This window comes from Emydura macquarii, unplaced genomic scaffold (assembly GCF_026122565.2).
Source record: "Emydura macquarii macquarii isolate MOO-44397 ecotype Brisbane River unplaced genomic scaffold, CSIRO-AGI_Emac_v2 contig_1676, whole genome shotgun sequence".
Lineage (NCBI taxonomy): Eukaryota > Metazoa > Chordata > Testudines > Chelidae > Emydura > Emydura macquarii.
In genome coordinates, this window is record NW_027131813.1 from 2,642,124 (window position 1) to 2,668,282 (window position 26,159).

Genomic DNA, 26,159 nt, shown 5'->3' on the forward strand with positions numbered 1-26,159 from the left:
CCGTGTGGACGCACTCTTGTCCCAGCACAGAACGTTGTTGACTTCAACAGAGCTCCAGGCGCGCACAAGGCTCTGCCCGTGCCAAGCTGAATGCAACATCAGGGCCTAATCGCACAAAAGGTAGGAAAACTCACTTGACAAATGTAAAGCCGCACACTCACCAGCAATAGGGAGAGACTAGGCAGCATGAATTAGCACCTTCCGCACCTTTCATCCCCGGCTGCTCTCCGGTCTGTCAGTCTAATCCTTACCTAGCCTCTGAAACGCAGCCAGCTCTGGGAGGGAACAGGACAACTACTGAAACTTGCACATCAGCTGTGCTGAATCACAATCCCAGACAGAAAGCGAGCAAGAATCCAGTGCAATCATCTAGATGAGTACACAGGGGGAATTGGAGTTCGGCGGGATGTATAACCATTCACATTGGAATCTGGCCAGAGGTAAATCCTCTCTAATGTTCAATTTACCCAGTACATAGCTCGGGTCCCCCGACTGGCTGGAGGGCACTTATTTGAGAGCCATTATGTAGAATCAAGGGACCTCGCTGAAAAAAATCAGGGCTTGATTCTCCTCTCATTTACATCCCTATTTTACACCCTTTGGCGACATGACTTTTGAACTGCAACAGGGTGAGTTCGAGGGGGATTGGACACCGTCTGCACACGGGCAGTGCTTGTCAGAGCCTGTTGAGTCTTTGCGGGGAAGAGCGCTAATGAGCTGGCCACTGTTCTAACATTAGCTCTCAATGTGCCGTGTGGCTGTGCTATCAGCCCCTAATTACTATAAGTGTAACAAACCGGCTAGATTTGTCATTCAGCTGTTGTCGGCAGGAAACCACTAACAGCACTCAACTGCCAGAACCAACAAAACTTAGGGCTGCTCTCTCTGTGTGTGTTTTAAGGATTAAAGCTTATTGAGAAGGGCTTATGTTCTTAAACACACACCCTGCAAAGGACTTTTTCACTGTGGAGGATGCCTAGAAGTTAAAGAGCTATGCTGTAGTCCAGACACGAGAAACACCAAGGTAAGTGCCTGCACTTTTCCATTAGCCCCCCGTGTTGAATGAGTGCTGCTTATCGTTAGCATCATACTTTAATTGGTTGCATAGCACCCCAACTACCTGCCTTATTCAAAAAAATATTGTATGGCTTGAATGATCTCCTTCCGTCCCTATGTGTCTGTGATTCTGTGCTTTGGGGTCCGGTCTCAGCTGATGTGGACTTTAGTCGAACTAATTCACACCCCTTGAAGATCTGGACAGGCTATGCGCCAGGCTATAAAGGTATTTAGGTGCCTGAAGATGCAGATAGGCAACCAGTGGCGCTTTCCAAAGTGCCTAAGGGAGTTAGACACTTCAGTCCCGTTGATTTGAACAAAGTTGCTCATGAATTGATGGTGAGGTGGAAATTTGCCAGGTGGCTAAAGGCAATCTGATTTATTTATCATGGTGCTCTTGTAATTAAATGTCAAAATCCGCTCCGGCAATTCTCTCTTGGGCATTGGTCACCTTCTTTTCCCTGAAAGAATTAAATCCATTTAAAAATAAATGCATGATTAGCTGTTTCCCCGTGTGTTTTTGTGAAATCAGGGTCCAATCCTGGAGTTAGGGGAGTTGCAGGATTGGGTGCTTAGTAGGTTCTTGTTGTATTGACCTCCTGAAGGACTGTATGTGGTTTAAACCAGGGCCTTATACCGCCAGCATGGTGTGACGGGCAGAGAAAAGACTGTAAAAAGAGGACATTTCTAAAGTGACTTTTCTCCGCTTTGCCCCCCAGCCGGTTATGTGATTCAGTGACATTTCTCTCCTCTTGGGAGATATTTCCCACTTTCTCTTTTTTTTTAAACTCTGAAGTTCTTAGCCCCTTTTTAATCTGGGTAGGGCAGGCAATGGGTTAAATGTAATTGTGGCTGGAACTTTTGGAGCGCTGGCAATCTCCAGCAGAGCTAGCTGGGGTGTAGATGCTTCTTTCACAGAAAACTTCCTCACCCAGACACCTGGAACCTTCTGCCTAAACCTCTCTAGCTCCCAGTTGTGTGTACCCCAAGTCTCCAGGTTCTCTAACTTGCAGGCCCTTTACCTTATGGGCCTGTTTGATTTCGGTAGGATTCTGTGCCATGCGTGCATAGCGTGGTCACCGTATTGAGTCCTGTGTTTGCATCTCAGCCCTGCTTGTCACAGGCTTTGGCCCAGATCCTCAGAGATATATAGGGTCCTAACTCCCACGGAAATCAACATACCCCAGTCCAAAATACAGAGCAGCTAGGAGAGTCAGTCACCTCAGTGTCTTTGAAGATTGGGGCTGTGTGCCTTAAGACTTACAAACTAAGGGCAATTTTTTGCAGAGAAAAGTGTTATCATTATCTGCATGAATTCCTATTGCCTACACAACATTCACTGCACTGAACTGTCATAGCTACTGTGTATATTGGACAAGAGTATGTTGCAATAAATCAGAAAAAATGGATAGCTGCACAGAAGTAAAAGCATCCTGGTTAATACTGGATCTACATTTGCAAATGCTCTGTTACCAACTGAAATAGTTATGTCAGAGTATAAGATGACTTTAACCGAAGTTTTGCATGACCCTTTGAGGGCTGCAGACCCCAGCTGGAGGATATGTGATTGTAGTAATCACATATTTTTAATAGGCTCTTGATGTGATTATTTCATTGCCACAACCCAGTTTGCAAAATGGCTTTTGAATGGTGTCAGTCCTAGTTTTATTCTGCAAAAACAAGACTCCTGTGGTGCATGAGTTGAGGAAGCTCCATATCTGATGTCATAATAGCCTAGAGACTCCAGGTGGGAAAACATACTAAAATACTTGGGCCAGAATTCTCAACTTGAGAGATCCCTAGTCTATTTGTTTGGGTTTTTTTCTTTTTTAATCTGCAGCTCCCATTGAGTTCTGCTGGACTGGGAGCTGCTCAGCCTCTCTGCAAATCAGGTCCAAGGTGTCTCCGGCTGATCATCCAAAATCACAGGCAGCTTTTGAAAACATGGGCCATGCTGTCCATTTCAGACAGGGCTACGGGCTCCCGTTTTTTCTTCTGTAGATCTCTCCCTTCATCTGTGAGCTTTTTAAGTCCCCCGTGATGCCCACAAAAATTTTCCTGTCGCTAGGACCACAGAATTCCTGGGTTTGTATTTAATAAAGAATAGTGTAATGAAGGGGGTTCCCTCCCCCAGCCCGGTACTCTGTGATGGCGTTTGAAAGGTGTAGAACTACTGTTAAAAATCATCATGGAGTTAACAGAAGCCCAAGTAGTATAGTGATGAGCAAAGTAGAAATGCATCGATACTATATTGCTGCACCATTATTTGCATCTTGTTTATCAAAACTTCCTTGTCTTTCTCTTGCTCCATTTCCCTCTCAAAATGAAAAGACACCCCAGGAGGACACTCTCTCTTTCTTTTTTTACCTCTCGCAAGACACAGAAGAAAGGCACATTTATTGCTCAGGCAACACATAGGCCTTGATCCTGCAAACGACTCCGCATGGGTGGATCCCATTCCCCATTGACACCAAGAAGGCTCTGGGCAGCCATCGGTGTCTGCTGGCTAGTGTGAATGGGCAAGAGCAAGGGTTCTAGAACTCAATCCTGCTCCAGCTGATGTCAATGGCTAAACTCCCATTCATGGACGTCAGTTTATTTAACGTTCCCAGAATTTCTCGACAATGTCTCAAATCTGCATCCTGCCATAGGAGCCCTAAAAATTAGTACTAGTTAAAGTGAGATGTGATGAGCATCTAAAGAGATGTACATGTAACTCCCACTGCCCTTGACAAAGGCTTACGGTCTCTGATTATCACTATTAAGCATGCAAGAGATAGCTACCATCCCTCGACATGCTACTCTGAGCCATGGATTAATGACTGTCCCTAAATGAGGTTAGTTGGCCACACCGTCATTATTTTTAAATGAACAGCAACACAGTAAACATCTAAACAGGAAGATAAACCAAACCTTGTACATTTCATTCTCTGCAAACAAGTGCTGCGCTGGAAACAGCCCTCAACTTCCCAGCAGGCTTCAGAATCCCTTAGGCATAGAATGTAAAAGACACAGGAGAGCTGACCAAAGAACAAAGAGAAATGGTTTGTGAATGATTTATTTGCTGAATGATTGGGGAAAAGAATAGTGAATAAAAAAAGAATAGTGAATAATTGATTTGTCCAACATGACCAGGCCATCTATGTGGCTGGTTGAAGAATTAAAAGCTTTATTAATGAATAATGTATTTGCTAATTGATTAGGAAGGTTCATGGACTAATCTGTTTATATTCTTCATCCCGCTGCACTATTCGGGTTAAGGGTCCCGGCGGCTCCCCGCTACCATGTTTTTGCAGCACTAACACATTGAGCACATGGTTACGGGTCTCTCAGCACACAAGAGGCAGCCCTACAAGCCTTGAGAAAATACCTCTCCAACTGCCGAGATCCGAATGTGGGACTCAGTGTGGAATAATGGGGGACAACAAAATTATTCCTGCAGGAAAGTTCAAATGCAGTGGGATTCCTTTCACAAGTGCGTATAGCTCTCTCTGCAACCTCAGTGCAATGATTATGCGTGTCTGACACAAATCATTCTCAACGATAAATGTAAGGGATATCTGATTTGTGTGGAAATTTGGAGGTAACCTTGGGACAAGAGGAATGACATCCCGCAAAATGGGGTACTTAGGAAAGGGATGATTAAGAAATGGCCATGGGCAATATAGTAAGAGCTAGATGAGATGGACAGGAAAACCAAAGAGATGAGATATGTATAGCTGGAAGGACTGAGAATAAAGCCAGGCTAGAATTAAGTGAGAAACTTGAGTGAAAGATATATCTTGGTTTCTGTCTCTTCTCTATTTTCTCTCATATATTTCACTTTCAGTGAACGAGAAGTATTGAAAGAGAAATGCGGGAGGCATTTTTCCATCTTCAAATAGGACATCATCAAACAAATAAAACTGATTGGGACATTATTTCTTCCTTTGAAACATTTTGAAAAAACTCTATTTTCAACAAACACTATTGTCCATTTTTGTGGATATTTTTATTTTAAATTATTGGGGTTCTCATTGGGGAAAAAAATTCAGTTCTTGGGAAACATTGAAAACATTTTGTTTCTTGAGTGAAAACCAGAAAAAATTCTGTAGAAATGGACATTTTTCACAAAATTTTTACTTTCATCAAAAAAAACAATTTTTTTTTAAATGATAGATTTTTTTTTTGTAAGCCGACCTAAATAATAGAAGAGAATAGTAATAGTCAGAGTGTCCTGCATTTACAAGACAAGTTTAAGATAGGCAGAGCTAGATGCTGAAAATTCGTGGCCTCATTTAACCTGCGCTTTACTACAATTTTGTGCCAGGGTAAATCCATTGATACTGCACAATTGAAGTTAATGGGAGTTTTGTCATTGTCCTCAAAGGCAGTCGGATCAAGACCTAAAAGATGTTTCCATGATAAATAAGATAAATTTACACCACCATAAAGCTGGAGTAGCCCTGTGGTGAATCAGGCTTATAGTCTGCATTACTATGTTGCAAATACATGAATTTCAATACAAATGGATTTCTATAATTCAACACAACCTTTGGCCCTGGTCTCTCATTCCTTGTACACCCAAACTCCACATCAATTTCAGTAGGGACTTGCTGGTCCGCCCCTAACTTGGTTTGGTGTATTTCTTGTAAACTGTATCCCGACATAAATGAAATAATGAAATGGTATTTAGATAAGGAATAATAGCAGAGGGAAAGAGAAACGAAGAGCTATGGGCAAGGGAGAAAAATATATTTAGGTGAGAATTAGAAAGAGGTGGTGACTTAAGGAATCAGACAGAGAAAAGCATGCCAAGGACTTTAGAAATTCCCTTACTCAGAGCCTTCCAACTCACTGATCATAGTTGGGAGGGAAATCTTAGTATAATCAGGACTGTGCTATATGGCTTGACCCCATTAAAACTGTTCAGGAGACAAGTTAATTTTTGGAAGTGAGATCAGATTCCATTTAAATTATCATCTTGTGTGGGAAGATCAGTGAAATGGAGATGTGAACAGGAAAAACAAATTCCTGATTGGTCTTTTCGTGTGTGCATAATTGCCTAACTCATAGTTTCCCTCAGTCCTGTCTCGGCTGCCCATCCCTCAAGTATAGCAAAAATACTATGGCTGTAAGGCCAGTCCTTAGCACTTTATGAGTCAGTTGCTCAGCTGGTCTAAATCAGCATTAACTTCAGTGGAGCTGGGCTGATCTACACCAGTTATGCATCTGGCCCTCCTGCATATTCAGGCTTACCTTCAGCTTCTGGGAACCACAGATAAGTCTAGCCCCAAACCCCTGAACTAAACGCCCCTACACTTTGGGGAAGTTTGGATTCAGTTGGAGGTTTTGCAATCTGAGTTCTGAGATCTGAGTTTTGCGATCTCCCTAGAGCTGCGGAAGGGAAAATAGCTCTATTCCAGCAATGCCAGTGAGGGAAAAAGCATGACTTAGGTCCTCAGCTGGATCTACCTGGCCAGAGGCTCAGCTGGTGGAAAGTGGCATTGCTTGCTTGATTACGCCAACTTACATCAGCTGCAAACCTCGCTGCAATTTTTGTGAGGTCAGAAAAAAGGTGACTTTTTCTCAAAAAAAAAACCCCCTCACTTCATTTTCACAGAAAAGATGAGAAGTCATCTTCTCCACAAAAAGCAGCCCCTCTCCCCTTTCCCACTCTGTATATGAACAAAATTTCCATATATTGTTTCTATAATTGTCTATACTTCCCATATATTGAAAACTCCCTCCCAGTTATCACTGGACAAGCCACTAACCTATCTTCATTCATAGCTCCTTTCTTTCGCAACTCACAAGAAGTGAGTCGATAAGAAATCATCATAAGAAGTCATTTAAAAAAATACTTTGTCGGCCCATCTAGAAGTGCGCGTGCCCAAATGGAACAATCCTGTAACTGTCTTTCCATAGACCTGCAGATGCTGACACAAAAATTGACGGAGTGGTGAATAATGATGAGAATAGGGCAGTCATCGTTGCAATATGGATGGCTTGGTAAACTGGCTCTATTCAAACAAAATGAGTTTTAATACGGACAAATGCGCAGTTATACAAGTAGGAACAAAGGCTAAACCTACAGAATGGGGGACAGCATCTTGGAAAGCAGAGACTCTGAAAAGGAGTTAGAGGTCACAGTGGACAAACAATTGAACAGGAGCTCACAGTGCAATGCTGTGGAAAAGCAGGCTAATGTGATCCTTTGCTGTATAAACAGGGAAGTAGCAAGGAAAGCTGGGTAAATCACTGATGGTTTGGTTTGCTGGCCATTCCGGGGGGAAAGAAATGTTTTGGCTTGACAGGACATGAAACTGAAATTTTCCAGAATTTTCAGAAAAGTCAATTAACATTTCATTTTGGATCAACAGAAACGTTTCATTACCTTGAAATGAAACGTTTCATTGAATTTCTGCACCTTTTTTTTTTTTTAATAAAAGCAAAGGAAGTGAAGTGCTAGATTCACAAAACAGCTGGAGGGGGAGGTGGTGCCATGATTGCCCCCTTTTACACCCAGTAGCCCAGTGGTTAGGGTACTCATCTGGCATGTGGGGTACTTGAAGCCAGGGCACCACACGCAAAGGTGGTGGCGTTCCCTAACAACAGGCTAACAAGAGTTGACAGAATTCTATTTTATTCTTTTATAATTTTGATGTATGTCGGGGTTTATTTTTAAGCATTTTTTCTACTTTGAGCTATTAAAATTTTCACAGTTGCAGGAAATTAGGGGAGGTCAGAAAATGGTGGATGTCAGACCATAATTAACGAGCGTCCTGTAGCACCTTAAAGACTAACACATTTCTACTGGCAGATTGTTAGTCTTTAAGGTGCTACAGGACTCGTTGTTTTTGCTGTATACAGACTAACACAGCTACCCCTCTGGGAACTTTAGACCATAATTGTTTAATCATGATAGATACTGAGTTTCAAACAGCTGCAGCCTTGTAATCATTAAAACACAAATTGTCAACATCGCATGTCAAGGTAAATATCCTCCAATCAATCTCTGATAAGTTTTCAAGCAGCTTTTTTCTTATTATGCCTATCTGTACATTCTGATTATCGATGACGTATTTTTTCATCCGGTGGTGTATGTACGATGATATCAACGGTTAGCGATACAAATCTCATCCTTCCAAGCCTTGCTATAGGGTGCTCTGATGTGGGGTTCTTTCAGTTTCTCCTGTTGAAGCTGTTTCACTTTGTATAAAATACTTGACTAGTCACTGGGCCAGAGATACGAGAGTCCCAAGTCCCTGCTCCAACAATTATTTAATTTATGGTCCAGCTTCAAAATGTAACCCTCAATACATCAGTAACTGGGTGATATTTAATGGCAGAAGGTCAGACTAGCTGACTTTTCTCGCCTTTAACTCTATGCATCATCATCCTACACCCCTACCTCCTGCCTCTTTGTTGAACTGTCTGCCCATCACAACAGGCAAGGATGTCGCAACCTTTTCTTTCCAACACAGACTTCATTGCTATGATTCATGCCTGTGTCACCACCAAAGATGACTGCCATGTGCTCTGCTTGGGACTACGGCCCTCCCTCCATTTGGAAGCTGGCGTTGGGGCAGAATGAGACAGCCTGCTTGCTAAACAGGATGTCTTGCCATGAGCTGGGTGCTTCATGAATGCACTGGCCCACCGGTGGGACTTGGGTGGAGTTTAAGATGTTGGTACCTCCCCTTAAAGCACTAAATAACCTGGACCATAATAAGAGAGACACCTTGAGAGATTGCCCCATAGATGGGACCAGTAGAGGACCCCAAGCTGGAGTTCTCCTGGTTATAAGAGAGGGAGCCGCAGAAGGTCATTTTCTGTGATGGCCTTTTGACTTTGAAACTCCCTCTTACCTGGCCTGAAATAGTCTCAGTCTAGCTTATTGGGGTTTTGGGGAGGAAGTGTTCATTGTGCTCCGCCTGGTACAGGCATCAGAAGTGGCACTCCCTCTAAACTGACCAAGGGTGGGAGGTGTTGAAAATAAGTGACTTGTCCAAGATAACCCAGAAGCTCAGTGGCAGTTAGGTAGAGAACCCAGCACTCCTGACTCCTACGTGAGTGGTCTTTGCCACTAGACCATGCTGCATTTACAGCCGCTGTTATAGACTCAGAGACGTTAAGGTCAGAAGGGACCGATATGATGATCTAGTCTGATGCACAGGGCACAGCACAAAACCTCACCCACCCACTCCTGTGATAGACCCCTGACCGATGACTGAGTTATTGAAGTCCTCGGATCATGGTTTAAAGACTTCAAGGTACAGAGAATCCACCAGCAAATGACCCGGGCCCCAGGCTACAGAGAAAGGCGTTCTCTAATGCCCCCCTGTTCTCACAGGCTTCTACCAGTGGGAGCTTTTAAAATATTTCTACTAGCTTGAGAGGTATTGCCAGTTCCACTGAGTTTCCCCATTTGAAGCACAGAGAGCGCGTCTCAAAACGGAAGAAAGTTTTTGAGTGGACCCTCTGCTCATCGGCCAGACCTACTGAGATGACTTGGTTGATACTAGACTATTTATACCTCTCGGCAGCTCCGTCCTACCTAAGCAGCAGCGAGTGAGCAGTATTCTGAATAAGCAACTTCCCTTTTTGAAGGAATAGGAAGTGAAGCTGTGGTGAGAGCAGAGAGGAGGCGGAGAGCTCAGGCGCTTTCTCTGGTGCTGGAGGAGCGCCCCGAGGAGCGAATCCTGTCTGTGCTCCAGTGAAGCACCGTTTGTTTGTTTCTCCTGAAACTGCATTTCCTGCGCAAGCTAAGTGGAACCGAGGACATGAAAGTTCAGGAGGGAGAAGTTCAGCCAACCCCCTCCCTGCAGGGCTTCCTCACTGAGTTGTCTCCTTGGCATGCAAACATGCAGGAGGTCGGACTAGATGATGACCATGGTCCCTTCTGGCCTGGGAATCTATGAAATATAGGGCGCGAGCCTGCAACTGGCTGCACTTGGGGAAACCCCCTATGTCGGGGTCAGTGAGGCCCCATGCAGCTCCCAGGCCTCCACCCACCTGTGGTCAGTTGCAGAAACAGGGCCGTATCTTCCATGAGTGTTAGTAAGAATAGCACATGCATGGGGAGATTAGCCCACCGAGGCCCCATCCTGCAGCTGCACCCAGAGAGCAGACCTTTGTGTCCATGCAGAGTCCCATTGACTTCAGCGGGTTTCCCCACGGGAAGGGATCCACCCACACAGAGCTCATTGCAGGATCAATGCCTTAGTGGCTTGCATAGATTGAATTTTCATGAAGGGTCTAACGAAAACTGACACCTCCCTCCTTTTGTATTGTCCCATAATACAGGAACCAAGGTCACTCAGTTAACAGGAAACAGGTCTTTATGCAGCCTATAGGCAAAGCCTCAGCAGGTTTTATTAAATAATAATGACACCTACATCATACAGAGTGCTTTTCATCAGTAGACCTCAAAGTGGTAAATTTCATTGTCCCATTTAACAGGAGGGAAAACTGAGGTACAAAGAGGGGAAGTGACTTGTCCAAACTGGCCAATGGCAGAGCCAGGAATAGAACAGAAGTCTTCTGAGAGCTAGTCTAATGTGTTATCCACTAGGACGCACTGCCTTCCCAAATACTGTAGCTCAATTAGTTTATTGCCAATTAGACCTGGCTGAAATTTTTGGAACAAATTTTCATCGAAAAGTGACCTTTTTATCAAAAAGTAAGAATTATTGCAAAACCAATTAAATGTAGCCAAGTTAAATTTTTCCCCAAAAATGTTTTGTTGTTCAACATTTTTCTATGGAAACTTTTGATGAAAAGTATTAGCCTTTTCGTTGTAGTTCCAAATGGATTTTCGTTTAGTTGTGTGGGAAGTTTCATGCATCTTTTGTCAGCTTTCGGGTTTGGGTTTCCTTTGTGTTGGTAATTTGATGGACCAAGTTGGTCACATAGTGGGACTTTTTTTAAAAAAAAAATCAAAATGGAATACTCTCAATTTTGATCAAGGAACATTCTCTTTTTTTTTTTTTTTGGGGGGGGGGGGGGGGGGGGGGGAAAGGAAGAGGGCGGAGGGGTGGAACCTGACAATTTTGAGACCACGTTTTCATAAAAATTCCACAGAAAATTTCAACACAATGAAAAATCAGCCTGGTCCCAAAACCAATGAAACAAAAATGCTTCGGGTGTTTTTAGAGACCGGGTGGGGGAGGTAGTAGCTTTTACTGGACCAGCTTCTATTGGCGAGAGAGACAATCTTTTGAGCTTATACAGAACTCATCCGGGAAATGTACTCTTAGAATATGTCTACTCTGCAGTTAGACAGCCGTGTCTAGCCCTTGCCAGCTGACTCAGGCACATGGGGCTTGGGCTGCAAGGGTGTTTAATTGTGGTGTAGATCTTCCAGCTGCAGCCTGAGCAACCTCCAGCCTCACAGGGTCCTAGAGCCCGGGCGCTACCCTGACCCCGGATGCCTACACGACAATTAAAGAATCCCAGCCTTGCGAGCACAAGTCAGCCGGCACAGGCCAGCTGTGGTTTTTAATTGCAGTGTAGACATGCTCAGAGTGGCACAGCGAACTACAAGGGCGAACAGATTGGTTAGCGCAAGTAGTTAACTCATATTTCAAGGGACCATTCAAGGTGACGTGGCCAGTTCATAGAATCATAGAAGATTAGAGTTGGAAGGGACCTCAGGAGGTCGTCTGGTCCAACCCCCTGCTCAAAGCAGGACTAACCTCAACTAAATAACACCTCTGCAGTTAACACCGCTCCAATCATAAGGGGAAAGGAGAAGGGGTGCAGGGGGAAAGCCAATTGGGGGACGGTTAGTGAGTTACCTATTGTTGTAATAAGCGATCAATCCAGCATCTTTGTTCAGTGCCTGATTTAGTGTCTGGCAGAGTTATGAATTTAAGCTTCCAGGCTTGTCTTTCAGAGGAGTTGCACAGGCTTCCTGCGAGGAGCAGGATTGCTAGGTCAGCTGTTGAGTGATTGTTCTGTGGAGAGTGATCACTCGCAGGTGACCAGGTGTTTTCGTCTCTTACCGTTTCTCTCTGCGAGTTCATTCGAGAGCGAGGCGATTGTCTGGTTTCACCCACCTGATAGCTGTTGGGGCAGTGAGCACACTGGATGAGGTACACCACACGGTGTAACAGGCACGTGTAGGACTGATGGATCTTGAAAGGTGTGATGTGGGGGCTGTTGATCATCAGAGCAGTGGAGATATGTTTACAGGTTTTGCATCTGTTGTTCCGGCAGCGTTTGGTGCTATTTTGAGTTGGTGTCCCCTGGTCTCTGGGGAGTTTACTTCCAATGATGAGCTTGGTGAGGGTTGGGGGTTGTTTGAAGGCCAGAAGAAGGGTATTTTTGTGAATTTCCATCATCACCTTGTAGCTGTGCAAATTAGTGATCATCTGATCTCATGCCTGACGGCTTAGGGCTTAATCCTGACAGATGCTCAGCACCCTCAGCTCTCATCAAAACCAGCAGGACGTAAGGGTGGCTGGCACCTCTTCAGCACCTTGCAGGATCAAGCTGTTAATGTGATATTCTGCAGGAGTCTGGGAAGAAGCTGCCCCTCCATGCACAGCATTTCACGTTGGGCTAGTTGCTTTGAGTGTTTCTTGCACCTTCCTCTGAAGCATCAGCAATTGGCCGCTGCTGGAGACAGGGCCCCAGATTGGATAACCCAATGGTCCAACCTGCTATAGTAATTCGTATGCAGCGCAAAAGTGAGCACACATGCTACAGATAATAGCCAGGAGCAGGTCCTGTGGTTAGGCAAGTGACAGCAATGGAAACGCAGTTACTCAACTCTCCATGACAAAGAGGAAGATTATCTAAAGTAGGTACAGTAAGCGTCAGATGCTCCAAAAAACCCCCACAAAACAAAAAACATACACTGCCAAATCTGGAGTCTCTGCTGACTTCACTGAAACTTAGGTCTGAATAAGGACTTCAAGGGTTGGCTCAGTGGGCAGAGGGTAGGAGCCAGGGTTATCTGCTCTGCAAATCCACCTCCCATGGCTGTCTTTGGGGGACAGGGTGAGAGGGCAGAGGGTGGAGTCCAACAGTCTTTACCCCCATTGATTCACCCCTCCCCCCAACCTGCAGAATCCCCCTGCACCAAGCCCAGCCACTCAGGCTTGCTGCACAATTTTTCCGAGGTCTTTAGTCCCTGGATAACTGGGCACTTGGTTTTTATTATCTCAGCAGACAGCAAAACCTGGGAAGAGGGAAGAGTTTGCAGAGCTCCCTCCCAAACCATCTTCTTTCCCCTCCTGATTGATGATATGTACAGAAGAGAGAGGGGGCTGCCGGAAGGCGTTCATCTAGGCATTCCCGTCCTTCCCTAGGTTAGAGATAACTCAGTCCTTCAGGGCCCCAGCTCTTGGCTGAGGTCTTAGGGGCACCAGGAGAAGGGTGGTTTGTTTGGGGAGTGTGGATAGCACCTGTCAGGGAACTGTTAGCTCGGTAGGCGTGGAGGTGTTTGGGGCTGATTGTGTCGCAGAGGATTTGTCAAAGGGGCCTTGCGCCCAGGATGGGGGATTTCTGCCCACCACAAAGGGCCAGGTCCTTCACAGATGTAAACTGGTGTAGCTCCATGGATGGTGATTTACGCCTGCTGAGAGTTTGGCCCCAAGCAGCCTGGCAGGACATGGCTCTTTTCCAGGCTTGAACTTCTAGATGCTTTCCAGCCTTTACTTTTATTACCGCTCTGGGGAGACGGCAAATGGCATCTCCAGTCCCTGGGCTCCTCATGCCTGGTGGGCACCTTCCACACCTAAAGAGAACTCCTCTGAGCCGTCGGATCCTTCCATGTCTTTGTTTGCCTTGTCTGGGGAGGTGGTGTCACGCACCGGGGAGGGGTGGGGAGGGAAACAGTGTGACTGCCCCTGAGTGGACATGCCAGAATAGCTGGGTGCTTTTCTCCCATCCCAGCACCCCCATAAAAGAGGCAGCCAGAATTCCGACTCACTGCACCACACCTGGGAGTCATCCTTGTCCAGAAGGGGTGTGGCCAGACAATAGGGGGCGTGGCCGAGGCACTGTACCACACAGCCCGCCTGATGGTTTCCAAGGAGAGGCGTAGACAAGAAAGAGCACACACTGTCTTTTACCTCAGGCCATGCGAATACTGCTGCGACTACTGCCCCCAGGGCATTCTGCGTGTATCTGAGCCCTTTGCCGGGGCACTTTGCCCCCCCCCTACACACACACACACAGACACACACACACACACACACACACACACACACACACACAGCAGGTTGGAACAGGGCAAATGTACAATCTAGCCCTCTGTTTGGAAAGCGCAGAGTAAATTCCCAGGACAAAATCAATTGATGCTGCTAATTAGTAATAAATAGGTGATAAAAAAAATAAAGCCTATTTCCCCAAGGGCACAATTAGAGTAACAAAAGCTGAGCTTGCCTGTGAAAAGCCTCTTACGGCTCAGCAAATGATCTGGCAGGATCCGGCAGGGTTCTGTTCTCTGTGAAATCATCAGTTCCTCCTCCAGACAGGTGTTTCGATTAGCAAACAACCACGCCGGCAGCAAACGGAGATTCTCTTCCTCTGGGGAGAGAGAGAGAGTTTATTTTTCCCCTCCTTTCTCATAAAGTTTTTGCATCCCCTAAGCCCTGGAACACCCTGCAGTCTGTCACCCCAGCCAGCTTCCTGCTGGAAGACACCACTTTTTCTGCCAGGCCTTAAAAAACCAGGGAATCTGTTTTGTTTTGTTTTTCTGACTGGATTCACCTACCGGAGTGAGAAAGCAGGAAGACTCTGGGAAACGGGAGATGCGGACCAGGCCCCTGTTTGGATGGAAGTAACAGGCTGGCTTGGTGGGATTTGAGAGAGAGATTCCCAATTTAACCCAGCGGGCCCAACTCGCAGTTACGCCATTCCTGCACTCGGAGCACACGTTAAGGTGGCTTTAAAGCCCCTTCGTTCTCTCTGTGCTATGGAACCATGCAGGAGTCTGTCTGGCCCCAGGTGTTACTTAGAGAAGCCTCTGGGCTGTTCTGACTGACACACGGCTTCTCATGGGCACCAGGAGGCAGGGAATAGCTCTTGTGCAGTGAATTCATCCACACCCCTGATCTGCCCCTGGAGTTGGGAATAGGGGCACCAAAAAGACCTCCTGGTGCCATCTCTACCATAACCCTTCTGCTCAGTAGGGATCAGTTCTACCCGCTCAGGGTATAGCTACAGAGCCAAGCCAAAGATCCCCCCAACCAAAGGCTCATTGGGCGGACATGGTTTTATTGCCAACAGTACACAAGGGAGTGATGTGATCAGCATCACGTCTATCCCCACCACTGGACTAGGTACCCATCCTGCACCTGGGGGAGCCAGAGGCAGCCTTTCAGTAGGAGATCAAGCACGGCGCAAACCCACAATATTTAGGAGTGTAGCCAAGCTCCTTAACCACTCAGCCCCCAAGAGGTGGTACAGTTATGCTGCATTGTAAATGCAGGTGTGGGGGACCTGGGATTGTGGACTCGGTATTTCCAAGCCCATCCGTGATTGTCTATACTGCATTGCAAAGTTGGGTTTACAACTGCTGGACCTGGGTTTCACAGCCATGCTAAAGCATCCATACTGCACTCCACAGACCTTCTAATTCAGGTCTGCAGTTTGACCTGGATCCGCACTGCAAAATGACAAGGCTTGGACCTGAGTCACGGCAGGATTCAGGCTCTGACCCACCCACCTAGCAGGGTCACGGGATCCGGGTCCTGAGAGCTTGCTGCCCCAAATCAGACTGATTTGTGTGTTGATGGAAGTGGGGCTTTGACCCAAAGCTGAGTCAGAGCCTGGGCACAGTTTGCAGTGTAGACACATACTTTAAGAGCCCTTACACTGCCAGAATGGCATAAAGGGGCCTAAATGAAACTGCAAATCAGGCCTAATGTTTTTATATAGCGATGGGGAGATTGGGTAGGATCAGAGCATTGCTAATAGGACATGACCAGTTCCAAAACGGGCTAGCATGTATGTTCCCATCTGCAGCACTTGCTAGCCAGGGGCCCACCCTGCTCCTTCACAAAGGACAAGCACAGCAGCTTTCTGCTCTGAGCTATCCTGAAGTGCACCGGCAGGATGGCATCGCTCCATTGGCTCCACACCCAGCCTGGCTCCTACAAGTAGGGGCAGCGATTGGCTTGAAGAGCCACCCTGAACAGGGAAGAACCTGCTAACTCGCTGTTCCCAAACATCCTAAGGACTCTCAGAAAACCGGGGATGGATTTTTCAAGGCCTGGCCAGAAAGGATCCCCCCAGGCTACTCCCCAGAGCATTGCTGGCCAGTACCGCAGCATGAGGAAAGCAAAGCAGGTGCAGATGCCTGTGAGGTGAGGAAGTTTCCATTAGACCCTCACCTTCCCTCAGCTGCTGCATCCTGATACAGGAAGATGGTCACACCCTCCACCTTCTCTGCCTGAGACAGCCCTTGTATCTGATGGGGGCTGTTTACAGTACGGTTGCGTTATCTTTCATCTCTTTCTTGCCTTAACCTAGATAACTAATCATTTAGAGACTCAAAAACCATAGGGGGATGGAAGCCAGGTTGGTTATATGTGAATAAGTAGGTTTTTCTTTTTCAGAGGCAGAAAATAAAAATGTAGGGCCAGATTCCCCATGTGCTGCAGCTACTTCTTGTGATGCAACACAGCGCCCGGTTTAATTGGCTGGCTCAGCCAGGTTTTTCAGCTGCTTTGTGTCGTCCTACTCAGGCAAAACAACTGGAGAGGACCAGTGAATCTGGCCCATCCGATGCAACCAGGCCGACGATTCTGCAAACGTCAAAACAGACTTTGGTGTGTTTAATGCATTTGATTTGCCACAGCACAACCTCATGGGAGAGAGGTAGACGGGGGAGCTGAGACGGCTGCTTTTCGGCTTTTCGGTGGTTTTATGGCTACCTTGTCCTCCCAGGAAATCCCCCTTTGTCTCTTTTATCCACATGTTTTGTCCGGGTTGACACCTGGACTGTAAGCTCTGAGGGGCGAGGATCATCTCCTTTGTCACTGATCTATGCGGTGCATTGTGCAAGGGGAACCCCATCCTTGGCCATGGTTCAGAGCACTATTGAGACAGAAACAATATAATTGAATCATAGGCTCAGATTCACCACTGCACTCTGGTTGTATAATCCACTGGTGAGTGTGTGTCACAGGTTCCCTCTGTGCCAGTCCATGAGGATATAAATTGGTGCCGTTCCTAGATACAGAGGCTCAGCTCTGTCACTCAAAGCGCTTACGCTTTTATCTCTGACTGGCCCCGTTTCAGTCCCCAGTGTGTCGTTCCAGAGACTGGTCGTCCCAGTTGCTTGACGCTGCTCTGGAGACTCAAAGCAGCTGGCGTGGACTCATGAATCTCGCACACAGAAATCAGAGATGGAGAAGAGCTCTTAGGTTATCCTTTCCGGCCACCCTCCCCGTTCTGCTGGAGGCTGATCTGGTTCACGTTGAAGTCAATGGGCAAAAACTTCAGTGCCCTTCAGCGGGAGCAGAATGAGGATGTTTGTTCTTCTACAGCAGAGGTTTCAACCTCTTTTCATTTGCGGACCCCTACAAAATTTCGAATGGAGATGCAGACCCCTTTGGAAATCTTAGACATAGTCTGTGGACCCCCAGGGGTCTACAGACCACAGATTGAAAACCACTGCAAGACAGTATGTTATCCTGTCTCATTTTAAACGAGTCAGGTGATTTAGCCACTTCCTTTCAACTTCCCACTAGACGTTTTTGTATCAAAACACCAGCCGTCTCGAAAACCACGTGCTGACAAACAAGATGGTGCAAAAGTCATTGGAGGCAGTCCCACGAGCAACAGTCACTCGGGTGAGCGGGGACCACAGGAATATGCCTCTGGTTGCGGGCAGATGCGTGTGTGCCTGTCTGAGTGGTGAACCAATGCTGACCCATTTTAAATAGACCTACTTTTTGCATAAAACTTTTTGGGGGCAAAATATGCACATCATCGACACCGAAACCTATCGCAAATTCGTGTTGGTTTTGCCAAATTGTTTCAGTCCAAAAAAAAAAAAAAGCTAAAAAAATTCAGAAAAAGTCAAAACGTTTTGATTTTCGGTTTGAAACAACATTTCCTTTAAAAAATTCCTTTTATTTTATATTTACAAACTCTGTCTTAAAAAGCTCAACATTTATACAAAACCGGAACGGTTGTGTTCGACCCGAAACACGTTTTTTCCGACTTTGGTTTACCAGAAATTTTGTTTTCAGTTCAACCCGAAACTAATTTTGTTTTTATTTTTTGGAATTGCCAGTGAGCTGAAAAAGCCACTATTGGCCTGAGATGTGGACGGCTGCTAGGTTTCTTTAGGGCGTGGAAGTCATGGCCTCGGTTTTGACGTCTAAGGTCAGCTCCATATTACAATGATGGACACCCAGAAATGCAATGGGATGAATTCCTCCGTCCTGATTCCGTTGACTCAATGGGAGCTTTGCCTGAATAAAAACTGAGTAAGGACAAAAGTGTCTTGCAGAGTTAGGTTCCTAATTCCGAGTGATTGCTGGTGGACGTTGGGTGTAGGATTTATTTTAGGGGACTTTGTTACACCGGAACCAGATGAACGGATCATAATGGTCCGTTGCGGTTTGGAATCTAGAATCGATGTGATCTGACCCTGAGTATTAGCCATATCCGTGCAAGCCCTTTGTGTCGGCACCATTTTACATCAGCGCAGCATGATCGGCGCTAGTGCAGCTCACCCCAGGGGAAGCCATCCTGTCTACACCCAGGCCCACAGACAGCAATTCCAGGCCCCAGGGCAGAACAGTCCATAGCCCGCCTGGAAAGGAATGGCTCAGGTCCGAGTGGGCTTCTACCGGGTGTTTTTACTGATTTGCTATGTGCCATGCAGGTTGGTTCCCCGGGCGGCGGAGGAGGCGGTGAGATTACTGATGAACCCGGGAAGCTGAGCAGAAGATGCCGCCTCCTCGGCCACTTGGGAACCTGCATGGCGCATAAGAAATAAGCTCGGTTCAGGGGAAGGGCGGAGAGCGCAAGCAGCGAGGGCTTGGGGGAAGGGGGGGTTGAGGTGGATATGTATCTATCCTCCCATCCGCCTGGGCTCTTTAAATCGCTGGGTCCCTGTGCAATTGCCCCCCTCCCTCCCATCAGTGGGCCTGTCTACACCTACGGGGCTTTCCAATGATGCTTGAATGCCCAGCAGAGATGAGACTTAAATGCACCGGCGGCGCGAACACATATTTGAGGGCAAACTGAAATAGTCTTTTGTGTCTCTAAAAGTAAACACAGGCTTTCTTGCCGAGCGCAGAATTACACTGCGCGGAGCTTCACGAGATCCGCCTCTCCTTCTGACCTCACACTACCTATGTGTGCTGTAAAATGGCCCTCAGAAGCTGCAGGGGAGCGCATCCTTTTTGCAGTGAGACATTTCACTTCATTTGGGCTGGGAAGAAGGTGGGATTCGAGGGCTGCATCTGCCCTGCCGGTCAAGGCACCAAAATGTGTACGCTCTTGCAGTGGGCCTATGTCTTTTTGAGTACTTCTACACGGCGATAAAAAACCCGTAGCAACAAGTCTCACAGCCCGGCTCGGCTGACTCAGGCTTTCGGGAAGCAGGCCGCAGGGCTATTCAATTGCAGTGTAGACATTATGGCTATGGCTGGAGCCCGGGCTCTGAGACGCTCCTCCCACATGGGATCTCAGAGCCCCAGACTCCAGCCCAACCTCAGACATCTATGCTGCAGTTTTTTAGCCCTGTAGCCCGTGAACCCGAGTCAGCGGACCCTGGCCAGCCGCAGCAGCAAGGCCGTGTGTCTTTTATTGCAGTGTAGATGTATCCTTTGTTACTCTGTGAAGCACCTGGCATTTTTGGGGGGCGCTGTATAAATAATCAGCGTGCCTGTAGCCTTTGTGGGTTTTTTCTGACATACAAAACGAGCCTGATCCTTGGGGCATGTTGAAAACTGTGTTAAAATTGTAGACTGTCACTTTAAATTTCAGGGATTTTTGGCTGGGGGGGGGGGGGTATATAGTGAAGTGTGTAAGTTGGGCCCCACTAGCAGCAGTCAGTCAGCAGCAAGCCGGCCTAACGTAAAGTGGGGGTGAGTTGTGCCTCTCTATGGGAGCAGCCTGTTTTCTCTCTCTTTGTGGTGGGGGTTTTGTGTCTTCTGAATTCTTAAAAAAATAAAGTTGTGTTATGCTGCAACCTTCCAGCAAGAGTATCTATGTTGCTATCTAACAGCTCTGTGAGTATGCCATGAACATAACAATCCTCCGTGGTGCTGATCTCAGCTCCCACTGGCCGTAGTGGATAGAGAGGGTAAAAAAAATCCGTTGTTATCCCTGTGAACAATGTCAAACGAAACGTTTTCACTCAGAACTGTCTGAGGCTGAATTTTGATTCTTTTGCAGAAAGCTTCCAAACTAGATGAAACGTTTCATTTTGGATTGGCATTTTGTATTCCATTTTTTGTTTCCAATCACCAAAAGCAGGTTGGTTTTTTAAAAAAAAAAAAAGTTTTATTTTTAACTGGTTTTTTTCACTTGTTTATTTTCTCAGGTGAAATGGGGTGGGAGCAGGGGAAAATAAGCAGAAAGGGGAAAGGAAGTAGGAAAACTTATTTATTTCATATTATAATGGGAGTGGGGGAGTAACATTTTTTGCTGCCTATATATATATATAACTTTTATTTTCTCCTTCCAGTGGAAAAAAAATTAAAAAATAAGAGAAGGTGGGTCTCCTCCCTGCCATTTCTCTCACTTTTTTAAATTTATTTTTCCAACTTTTTCTATTGGGAAAAGATAAATAAATGAGAGAGTATTCCCCCCACCCCTCCAAACACACACAGTTTCTCTCTGTTTTTTACCTCCCTCCCCCCTTTTTCAATGGAAAATAAAGGGGCGAGAGATGAAAAAAATGGAGAAGTGGGCATTTTCCTGCTGTTTAGAAACAAAATATCTAAAAAAACCCTCACAAAATGTTTGTTTTTCTTTGTTCTAAATTAAAAAACTTGATTTTGCCAAAAAACGCTTTTTTTTTTTGTGGAAAAAAATTCAACTCAGCTCTATTTGTTGACAGAAAAAAAAAACTTTTTTGTAAGGAAAAAAAAAATTATTTTGACCATCTCTGGAGGTGACATGGCTCAGTGCCTCACAGGAGGCCTGGCAGAATCTTATCTATCTATCGGAAGGTTTTGCACACCAGCCGTCTGCATGCAGGACTGGCATATCTGCAAGTTAAGGCTATAGAGTGTTCCCAGAATGTGTGAATCAGGTAGGAAAGGATCTAGTGTGTATTGTAAATGCCTGAAGCCCTACATCTTCTTCTATCTCTTTAAAAAGTTGGGTAGGATGCTGAGTGGGGGAAATAATTTGCAGATATTTCACACATTCCAATTCCCATCTTGGCTGGGCCACATTGTTCACTTTTCGGTTAGTTTTGTGAGAGCCATTTCTTGAGTGTGCAACCTTCCTGTGCCATCAGACGTTGCTTAGCACACGAACCAGGCGCCGCCATCTCTGTTTCTCCTGGGGTGCTCTGTGCATGTCCTCTGTGTTGTTAAGACCTACAAGCTTTCCCTCTGAGTAGTATTCAAGGTAGCCATTTCTGTTGGCACAAATGTTTGGGGAGGTGCTTATTTTTGTGCAAATGCACCTCTTTGCCTGAAATTCCACTTACTCTGGCCTGAATATCCTCCACATTGAGTGGAAGGATGGTCTAGGACCCTAAGCTAGGCCGTGGGAGACCTGGCTTTAATTCTGTGCTTTGTCACAGACTTTAAGTGACTCGTCCAACATCACACAGAGTCTTTCTGTGTCTCAGTTCCCCATCTGTAGATTGGGGTAATAGCACTTGCCCTTCCTCACAAAGGTGTTGGGGGGGGACACGCTGCTTACCTCCTTCTGCGCAGGGGACTTTTTGGCACCTCCCACTACCCCACACTTACTCATCATGTGGCACCCGCCTCTTCTGCTCCAGCCCCACAGCCTGGCGCCGGCTCCAGCAGGGCGGCCTCACCCATCGGCCAGGATGTAGCGGCGAGGCATCCAGCCACCCCCAGAGCCTTCTGAGCCCCCTGTATATCATAATGAGCCAGCCCAGCATCCCTCCCCAGGCCGGCGCCCGGGGGCCTGCCCCCCCAGTACAGCACTGAGCATACCATGGATTTATAAAGAGTCAATGTGATATTTTCTTTCATATTATCTATCCCTTTCCGAACAATTCTCAACATTGGGTTCGCTTTTTTACAATCGTTGCAGATTGAGTGGATGTTTTCAGAGAACTATTCACAATGACTCCCAGATCTTTCTTGAGTGGTAACAGCTAATTTAGGCCCCATCATTTTATATGTATATGTGCATTACTTTGCATTTATCTACACTGAATTTCATCTGCCATTTTGGTGCCCAGTTACCCAGTTTTGTGAGATCCATTTGTAACTCTTCACAATCTGTTTTGGACTTAACTATCTTGAGTAATTTTGTATCATCTGCAAATTTTGCCACTTCACTGTTTACCTCTTTTCCCAGATCATTTATGAATATGTTGAACAGTGCTGGTTCCAGTTCATACACCTGGGGGACACCACTGTTTTCCACTCTCCATTCTGAAAACTGACCATTTATTCCTGCCTTTAGTTTCCTATCTTGTAACCAGTTACTGATCCTGGAGAGGACCTTCCCTCTTATCTCATGACAGCTTACTTTGTTTAAGAGCCTTTGGTAAGAGACCTTGTCAAAGGCTTTCTGAAAATCTAAGTACACTATATCCACAGGATCACACTGGTCCACATGTTTGTTGACCCCCCCACCTCAAAGAATTCTAGTAGATTAGTGAGGCATGATTTCCCTTTACAAAAACCATGTTGACTGTTCCCCACCAAATTGTGTTCATCTATGTGTCCGATAATTCTATTCTTTAGTGTAATTTCAACCAATTTGCTTGGTACTTGTCTATGATCCAACCAGGGATATATATACAACTATAATACAACTTGGCTATGATCCAACCCAGGATCAGAAGCAATATCTTGTGGCTTACTGGACAAATAATGTGACTTGAACAACAAATTCTGAATATCAAATACTCAAATGAACACATGTGGCAAGCAGTTCAACACACAGGCTGAAATATATTTGCATACAGCATTCAACAACTTCAGATAATGAGCAGATTTATTAAATTCATCATCTGTTGAGGGACATTTCATACATGGAAAGAATGTGTCAAGTTCAAGAAATAGATCACATTTGCTCCTATAATCACCGAGCTCTGTTAAGTACAGTCAGACCCAAACAATACTTGGATGAGAGACTGCCAAAGAAAACCCAAACTGAAGTTGTGTGGGTGGCTGAGTAAGTGAGGCTTTCTCCTCTGAGTCACTATTGAACCAGTGTCCTCTGTGGTGTTAGGGGACTTTGCACTGTCCTATGGGCCATCCAAAAATTCACGTCTTGACTACTTGAGTGCATTGAAAGATTCAAAGTTGCTTTTTGCAAGAGCAAGGCATCTTGCCAAAGGGGGGAAGCTGGAAGCTCTGCACCATCAGTCAAATGCTGTCTTTTACATGTGGTGTACCTAAAAGTCTCCATTCTGTATGCTGAGGCTTCCCCTTCCTGCTCTCAGTTGCTGAGTGTTTCCACTGTGCACCGTTAAATAGCCACCAGATTCCACCCCAGAGACAGCTGCATTTCAGTGGCAAAGTGATTTCTATATACACACAGCTAGGCTGTGCCACTCTGATTCAAGTTGGTGAGCCCTTCCTCACAGCAGCCCCAGTGAAGTCCACGGGAATTCGGTGTTGCCAGCTCGTGCGAGTTCATTGCAAGTAACGCCCATTGCATCTTTCTCTGAGGTTGATGGGAGAAGCTCCTGCCTTCTTGGGCATTCCTGTTCCACCAGAGGGAACACCCATCTCATTGGCTGCCTTCTGCTTCCCCTCCTCCTTGGGGAAAGCAGCCAATCAGGGCTGCAGGAGAAGGTGGGTAGAACTCTCCCCACTCCCCGGGGGCACCCTGGAGGAATTATTGGTAGGGGAGGGAAATTAGCCAGCACCATTTCCATAATACAGAGGGGGGAGAGAAGACAAATGAGCCCAGCAGCTCAGGTTGCTTTGCTCCCCCGTTTCCTCCCGTGATGAATGGGTCAGTCTGCTCTCTCCTCCTCCCTGCCCCCATCCCTGCAACACTAGACTGCAGAACAGGGATTTGATGCAGTGGCACCCCCAGATCTGGGAGAAGGGGGTGAAAAACCCCTGGAACAGAGGTGTGCTGACGAGCAAGGGGAAGCTGTGGGCAGTATCGATATCGGGTTGGGAGTGCGTAATTACTGCTGGGACGGGCAGGGTTTGTTAGAGTTTTGGAGGTGGGGGGGGGGGGAGAAGCTGGAAGCTCTGCAGAGTCAGGCAGCATTTTAGGCAAATCTGTGTCATTTGTTCTCAGTGGCGTCTTCCAGCCATACTCCAGGAGCAGCTCCTGAATCACCATCCCCTCTGCATTGTGGGAGAGTCGGCATCCGCAGCCGCTGTGGGGATGAGGGGAGGTCGAAAATCAGAAGAGAGACCAAAAACACAGGAGATGGCTTTTTTTCTTGTTTTAATCATGATTTTTGGGTCAGTCTAGTGATTTTTTTCCAAGGTCTGGCACGTGATTTTTTGAACTTTGGGGGTTGGTAGTGCTGGGGTGATTCATGGCTAATGTGCTACTAAATTAGAGTCAGGGTATCCGACTCTGGCCTAAAATTGGTGGAGCCCTTTGGGAACCATGTATATAAAAAGGGGTCAGCCTCTGATATCCTTACTCACAGAGAGCATCATTTACTCAAGTGTACCAGATTCTGACCCCGTAAGAACAAGTCAATGACCGTCATGCAACTAGAAATGCTGCAAGTTTTCTGTGCACCCTGGATTTCAAGTTTATTGAGCTCCTTTTACAATTTCCCATAGAGAAGCTTTCATCTTCTTGTTAATCAGACTACTTGGCTTTTTTTACCCTCTGCCTGTGGTTTCCATTAAAGAACTGATTAGCAGTTGCCAATGGGAAAATCGAAATCGGCTTGTAATTTACAGCTCTTTTACCCTGCCGAGTGTAACCACTGAGGAGTGTGTGTTTCGGGCCCCCCTGTGTGCCACTCCACAGAGGTTATGAACTGTTATAGCTTCCAGCGAGGGAGCTTTAACGCAAGGTGCATCTCACGGTATGAGCAGTTCAGTCCCTGGTGTGTCAGCTGGGAGGTCAGTCATCACAGCAGCACCATATATAATGCTCCCTGATGAAAATAAAGATGGATGGCCTGAGCTAAATCTCTTACAACTAAAAGCCTGGCGCGTCCTCCTTGTCTCATGCTGGGTAATACGTTACTCCACAAGCAGTGCTTAATTTGTAAGGATATGATTTAGTCACAGAGGTCACGGATTCCAGGACTTTTCCAGGACCTCCGGGGCAGGGCTGGAGCAGCTGTTGGTCCTGGGATTGTCACCCAACAGCTGATCGGCAGCCAGCCCCTGGGCCACGGAGCAGCAGCTGTCCAATGGCTGACCGACGGCCAGCCCACCACAGCAGCGGGCTGGAGCAGTTGCAAGTCCCGGCAGCTCTGTTTTTTTACCCCCCCTCACAGGATATTTTTAGTAAAAGTCAGGGACGGGTCACGGGTTTCCGTGAATTTTTGTTTATTGCCCATGACCCGTCCCTGACTTTTACTACAAATACCAGTGACAGAATTTTAATTTGTAATGAAAGAGGTGCCGGGACTCAAGCACATTTTTTTACTTTCATAACTGATGCAGCAAACCTGGAGGTGCCGGGGCTCTGAACTGCCAAACCTAGAGGTGCCGAGATTCTGCCCTGTCACAAATTAAGCCCTGTCCACAAGTGGTCCTGCTGAGTGTGTGTGACTTGATAATCTACCCGGAATTAGCGGCAGCAGTTGCTGCACTGCCATTGGAACAGACTCTGAAAGTCACAGTTCATTTCCAAGATCATCCTCTTTGATCCAGGGTAAGGACTCAATCTGCTATTGATTTATACGAATAGCAGAACACTTCCTCTTCCATGCAGACTCAGCAAGTAAGGGATCAAGCAAAGTTCGGGTGGTCACTGTTTTCCACCCCTGCCTGCCCAGCTGTATGGGAAGGGGAGCATCAGTCCTGTGGAAGCTATTC

At 46.4% G+C, this 26,159-nt stretch overlaps 1 protein-coding gene across 1 annotated transcript in view; it reads left to right on the forward strand.

The window, feature by feature from the left end:
- Nucleotides 1–868: 868 nt before the first annotated feature.
- Nucleotides 869–26,159, forward strand: part of BLK (BLK proto-oncogene, Src family tyrosine kinase) — a 63,890-nt gene continuing 38,599 nt past the window's right edge. The window contains exon 1 of the mRNA XM_067556187.1: nucleotides 869–1,024. The gene's annotated coding sequence lies outside the window, so the exon portion shown is untranslated. The remainder of the gene's footprint in view (nucleotides 1,025–26,159) is intronic.